Genomic DNA, 6,975 nt, shown 5'->3' with positions numbered 1-6,975 from the left:
TGGGGCGGGGGAGGGGAGCCCCGAGACCTCGAGGAGCCCCAAGAGCCGGGCCTTCGCACCCCGTGAAAAGCCGAATCCTCGGATCCCGTCTTAGCTGGGAGCTGAGGAGGGAGCCTGAGACACCACAGACTAGGCGAGCGGGGACGCAGCGACCGATCAGCACCGCGGACAGCGCCCAGGCCCGTAGGCCGGGATCCGCTCCGTCTCTCTTAAGTGAGGCAGTGCCCGCAGCATGCCAGGAAAGGGCTGGGGTACCCACGAGCTGGGGTATTCGAGAGCTGCTAGCGAGACTGAAAATTTGTTCCTGGTCGAGGTGGCAGCAAAGCTGTGCCAGATGTCTCACTAGTTTTGTGACCTTGGGTGAATCACCTCACTTCTTATATGATGATACCCAGAATCAAGAGAAGAGAAATTCTAAAGCCCATAAAAAGTATAAGACACTGCTGGTGTTGAGCCGGATTTTTTCTTCTTCTTCTTCTTCTTCTTCTTCTTCTTCTTCTTCTTCTTCTTCTTCTTCTTCTTCTTCTTCTTCTTCTTCTTCTTCTTCTTCTTCTTCTTCTTCTTCTTCTTCTTCCTCTTCCTCTTCCTCCTCCTCCTCCTCCTACTCCTCCTCCTCCTCCTCCTCCTCCTCCTTTTCCCTCCTCCCTCCTCCTCCTTCACATCCTCCTCCTCCTCCCCCCCTTCTTTCTTCTGTAAACAGATTTCTAGAGTTACTCTGCTCATCTTAGAGTTCTGGCTCCATCAGCATCTTTCTCTTCTCTAGGGAGATGATGGTGTATGGAGTGCACCATTGGGTTGTTGTGAGAATTAAATGGGTTAATACCTGTACAGTGTTCACTACAGTGTGGGGGCTCACTAGATAACCTGTACACATGATGGCTGATGGCAGGGGATCTGAGTGAATGGTAGGAGGCTCAGAGTTTCCAAAGGCACCTCATTTCCAGTCCTACCTTGTCATGCTGAAGGGGGAGATGGGGCTTTAGGGACTCAGACCTAAAGTTTGGAAGGGAATACCTCACTCCAGTACAAGTCAAACATTTACTTTCCTCTTGAGCCAAATTTCTAGAAGGCCTTAGTTTTTTTTCTTTTTTTCTTTTTAAACAAGGAATTACTATGTATGTAGCTCTTGCTGGCCTGGAACTCTATTGCTTTGTAGATCAGGCTGGCCTTGAGTTCACAGAGATCCTCCTACCTTTTTCCTGAGTTCTGAGTATAAAAGTGTGCATTACCATCTCGAGATTTTTTTCTCCTCTTCCTACCTCTTCTTCTTCTTTTAAATAAGATGCCACTTAACTTATTAACTAGCCTTGAACTCATTTTGTAGCCTGGGCTGGCCTTAAGCTCCAGACTCTCCTGTTTTAGCCTCCTGCGTACTGGTATTACATGTACGCACCACTGCACTCAGCTCTCTTGTAAATCTCTGAGGCTTAACTGGACTTGGGTGTCAATGAATAAAGACTTACCTTCTCTTGGCAGACTCTAAGCCTTAAAGAATTGAAAGTCTTAGTTGTTTTGACTGGCACTTTGTATTTAATAGGTGCTTGTATTTTGTTCAAAACCCATATGATCTGCAGTTTGTAGCTCTGCTCTAGGCTGGTTTTCATCATGCGTAAGTAATTCTTGGTTGGGAAGGCCAGCGGGTCCTTTTCTCAATTCCTTCCTGCCCTTACAGGACAGCATTCCTGAGCTGTGAGAGTCTCCTGCAGGGATATGGGTTATGATAAACTACCTAATGTACTTAATTGTATGAGGTATCAGAACTATAAAAGATGTTTTCTGTCTCCAAAAGACATGGTGTGAAAGAATTGAAACCCTGGTATTAGCTATGCTACCTCTAGCTGAGTAATTCTAGAAAATTCTAGAAAACTCTTAGCTTCTCCTTCTTCTCTTCCTTTTCCTCCTGTTCTCTTTGCTTGTTTGTTTTGTTTTGTTTTTGAGACGGAGTCTGACCCAGAAGCTAAAATTATTCTTGAACTTGTGGCAATCGACTCAACTGCTGGAATTACAGGCATGAGCCACTGTCTCTTCCAGAATTGTACGTCTTCAATAAGCTGGGAAGGAGAACATCTATCAACAAGATTCTTATAAAAGCATCTTAAGGGATGGCTGGAGAAATGGCTCAGTGGTTAGGAGCACAGGCTGCTCTTCCAGAGGACCCTGATTTAGCACCCACATGGCAGTTTACAACCATCTGTAACTCCAATTCCAGGGGATCTGATGCCTTCCTCTGGCATTCCCAGGCACCAGGCATGCACATGGTGCATAAACATTCTTGCAGCCAAAATACCCATATGCATAAAATAAAAATAAAAATATAAGGGGTTGGAAAAATGACTCAGTGGTTAAGAGTACTGGCTGATCTTCCAGAGAACCCAGGTTCAGTTCCCAGCACTTACATGACAGCTCACAACCCTCTGTAACTCCAGTTTCAAGAGACCTGACATCCTCTTTTGGATATCATGGACACCGGGCATGCAAGTGATACACAGACAGACAGACAGACACACACACACAGACACACACAGACACACACACACACACACACACACACACACACACACGTAATATACCCATACACATAAAATGAAATAAAAAATCAAAAAATTTCAAAGTGTTGTGAGGTGAAGTTCGAATGTAGTGCGTGTGTGTGTGTGTGTGTCTGTGTGTGTGTCTGCGTGTGTGTGTGTCTGTGTGTGTGTCTGTGTATGTGTGTGTCTGTGTGTGTGTGTCTGTGTGTGTGTGTGTCTGTGTGTGTATGTGTGTGTGTATGTGTGTGTGACACATGTGGAGAGGATTGCTATGACCAACTCCCAGATGTTTTCCTTGTGCTGGATAAAGATGAGTCCTGGGACTCTGGCTTTTCAGCAGCTAAAGCAAACAGCCATAAGGACTTCCCTGATTGGTAACCCTATTCCGTCCACGCTGCAACCAGGAGACAAGATGTGTTGCTTACAGAGTCCTTGCACCCAACCAGGTTCAACCAGGACCCGCTGGATATGAGAGTCCTCTACAGCTGCCCTCTAGGAACTTACAACACATTTGCCTGCAAAATATTTACCTGAAAAGTCCTAAATAAAATGTAAAAGCACAGCCAGGCGGTGGTGGCGCATATGTTTAATCCCAGCACTTGGGAGGCAGAGGCAGGTGGATTGCTGAGTTCTAGGCCAGCCTGGTCTAAGCAATGAACAACTCCTGAAAGATGCCGAAGCCAGTGGAGCAGGAAACCAACACGAAAGAGCCAGGGTCTGGGGTCTAGGGCTGGGTTTCTTAGAGCTGTTTCCTTGGAGGAACTTAGAACACATCAGCTGTTACACAGCAACAGGAACAAGCTGTGTGCACACAGAGTAAGGTTGGAGGAGGCCTAGAACATCATGGGGGGGGGGGATTCTGTGGTGACTGTACCCACGGCAACAATGACAACAACGATAATAAACATTTATGGAGCACTTCATGTGTGCCAGAGATTTTGATAAATACTTAAAAAATATTCCCCTATATTTTTGAAGTTAAGTTTATAGCAAAGTAAAAGAAAAAGCACCCAGAAGTGTATACTCACCTTAGAGTAGAAAGGATTTTGAGCGGGGCACTTTACCTATGCAGTCTCCTCTAAATTTCTGAGAATTCCTGTGGCAGAGGCAATTCCCTATCTGCAGATGGAGAAAAGGAGATTACCCAAAACCCCACATCTGGGAAGCAGCAGAGCCAGGGTTACAGCCCTAACCCACCTAGTGGTGAGAAAGCTTCATAAGGCATCATAAGGCCTTCCAGAGATAGGAACCCAGCTGTGGTCGAGAGCACCACAGTGGTGATGGCCAGAGTGGGCAAGGACTTGGAGGCATTCAGCTCTAACTTTCCTGAGTCTCTGTTCAGTCCTGGCCCACTAGCTTGTCAAGAGGAGATGACAGTAGTGGTGGTGATAATGATGGTTTTGATGGTGGTGGTGGTGAGGATGATGATGATGATGATGGTGCTATGTGTTCTAGATCACAGTTGAGCCTCAGACTTATCCTTTCTACTTCAACTCTGTCCACATACTCCTCCATTCAGGGGAGGCGGATCAGGAACTCCCACCTCATTTTTCCCCATTTTTTACACTATATGTCACTTTACTTTGTTTTTTACTCACCTCCCACCCCACAACCTGGAGCTCACTTGATTGAGATCTTTTTACAGGATCCCATGGTGTCTCACTGCCTATGCCTGAAATCTCTCAATTTTAGGTCAGTTTCTTTGCTCTTGGACAACTGATTCCCAAATTCTTGGTGATCTAGTATGAATATGGTCTTACTTTTTTTTTTCTTTTCTTTTTTTTTTTTTGGTTTTCTGAGACAGGGTTTCTCATAGCCCTGGTTGTCCTGGAACTCTGTAGAACAGACTGGTCACTAACTCAGAAATCTGCCTGCCTCTGCCTCCCAAATGCTGGGATTAAAGGCATGCGCCACCACTGCCTGGATTCACCTTGTAGTTTTCTTAAGAGATTTATTTATTATGTATTTATGTATATGAGTGCTCAATCTTCATGAACACTTGTATGCTAGAAAAGGGCATCAGATCCTATTACAGATGGTTGTAAGTCACCATGTGGTTGCTGGGAATTGAACTTAGGACCTCTGGAAGAGCAGCCAGTGATGCTAATCACTGAGCCATCTCTTCTTTAGGCCTCTACCTTGTCTTTTTGAGAAAAGGTCTTCTTATTGAACTTGGAGCTCATTGTTTGTTTTTGTTTTTGTTTTTTTTACATCTTTAACAAAGAAGGTAGGGCTTGCTGTCATCTCACCATCCAGGTAACACACATGATTGTGTACATATTGTAGGTAGTTATTTTGTGTGCTTGCTTCTATGTGTACATGCATTTCTGTGTGCAGATGTGTGCTGGGTGTTTTCCATTCCATCCCTCTCTGCCTGATTCCCCTGAGGGAGGGTTCCTCACCCAATCTGCAGCTGAGTTGGCAGCCCGCGAGTCGCAGCCCATCCCAAGCATCGGGCTACAGGTACATGTGGCCACATCCAGCTTTGTAAGTGCATTCTGAAAATTTGAACTCAGGTCCTCATGCTCCCAAGGTGCTAATTTTAAAATATACTCATGAGAGTAGGACATGCTCATATTTAAAACTAAATTTCCCTTCTTCCTCCATCTTTAATGTCTCTTCCCAATTTTTTTTTTTGTCCTCTACCCTCTTTTTAACACGGGGTTTCTGGCATCCCAGGCTGGCTTCCAACTCACTATGTAGATGAGGATAATCTTGAGTTTCTGATCATCCTACCCCCACTTCCCACATGCTGGGATTACATGCATGAGCCACAAGGTCCTGTTTTATGCAGTGCTGGATTTCTCTAATGTGCTTAGTGGGTATTAATTAGACAAGAACTCCAATTGAACTATACCTCCAGCCCTTTTTGTTTGACACAGGGTCTCTCGCCATAGCCCAGGCTGACCTAGAACTCACTAACGTAGCTCACGCCAGCCTCCAACTCAAGGCAGTTTTACCTCAGCCTTGCAAATGCTGAGTTACAGGATAACTACATCCACACTTGACACACATGCACACACACCTCTACTTTGGAGCTGATTTGACACTTTCTATTTGACTCCTTTAGTCTGCATGTTAATTTCTCTGGACAAGATTAAAGAAGAGATGTTTAGAAGGAATTGTCTGCCCCATGCTAGACACTCCGGTTCCAAGCCACTGTGTCCATTTCTCTGTTCTTCTTTCCTTGGTATGGTGTTCCTGCAGCCCTGACACTGCTTACTTGAGATGCTGTGGGAATCCTGGGGAGGGATCCTTAGGATTTATGGACTCTTGGTATGAAGAAGAAGAAGAAGAAGAAGAAGAAGAAGAAGAAGAAGAAGAAGAAGAAGAAGAAGAAGAAGAAGAAGAAGAAGAGGAAGAAGAAGAAGGAGAAGAAAAAAAAAAGAAAAACCTCTTAACATGTCATCCAGGCTGGCTTTGAAGTTCTGGGCTTAAGCCATTCTGTCTCAGTCTTCTAAGTACCCAGGCATGCAGATGCATGCCATCAAACTCACATTTGTAATCTTGGTGTTTAATGTATAGTGGAGGTGAAACCTAAGGACAGGATTGCAAAGGCAGCAGGTCAATCCCTGGAAACATTTTTGTTTGTTTGTTTGAAATAGGGTCTCACTATACAGACCAGGCTAGTCTGGAAATTCACAGTGATCCCTCTGTCTCTGCTGTCTGAGCGCAGAGATTAAAGGCATGAGCCATCATGCCCATCTTTCCCTGGAAAATTCTCTCCTCCTCCTCCTCCTCTCCCTCCTCCTCCTCCCACCTTCTCCTCCTCCTCCTTCTTCTTCTTCCTCTCTCTCTCTCTCTCTCTCTCTCTCTCTCTCTCTCTCTCTCTCTCTCTCTCTCTTTCTCTGTCTGTCCCTTCTCCCTTCTTCCCTTTCACTTGCTCCCTCTCTCTGTGTTCCATGTATCCCAGGCTAGCTTCACCCTAGACCTTGCCATATAGCTGAGGGTGACCTTGAATTTCTGAGCCTTCTGTCTCCACTTCCTGGGTGCTGGGATTGTAGGTGTGCCTTGCCTCTGAAGAGCTGGCTTTGGAGATGCTAGGCAAGGACTGCTCAACTCCATCCTCTCTGCTCCACATCTATCTCTTTTCTCTATCTCTATAAAGCATGTTTACACAAGAAAGGTTAGCTCCAGGATCTCACAGGGGAACCAGACTTTGTACTTCCCTCTGTATAGTTTCTCTACTATAAAGCCAAAGGGTCTCCCAGTGTGGTGGTACACTCTTGCGATCCCTGCACTTGGAGGATGGAGGCAGGAGTATTGCCAAAAGTTTGAGGGCATCCTGGCCTATATAACAAGATACCATTTTAGAAGTACAAAACAAAGGAAAACAGATTTTGTCTTAATATGGGAAGCAGGTGAATTGGGAGGACTCCCTGAATGTGCAATCTCTACAAGCATTCCCTCCTCCTCCTTTCCCTCCTCCTCCTCCTTTCCCTCCTCC

Source organism: Mastomys coucha, unplaced genomic scaffold (assembly GCF_008632895.1).
Source record: "Mastomys coucha isolate ucsf_1 unplaced genomic scaffold, UCSF_Mcou_1 pScaffold5, whole genome shotgun sequence".
Classification (NCBI taxonomy): Eukaryota; Metazoa; Chordata; class Mammalia; order Rodentia; family Muridae; genus Mastomys; species Mastomys coucha.
The sequence above is the reverse complement of the archived record's forward strand: the minus strand, read 5'-3'. Positions refer to the sequence as shown.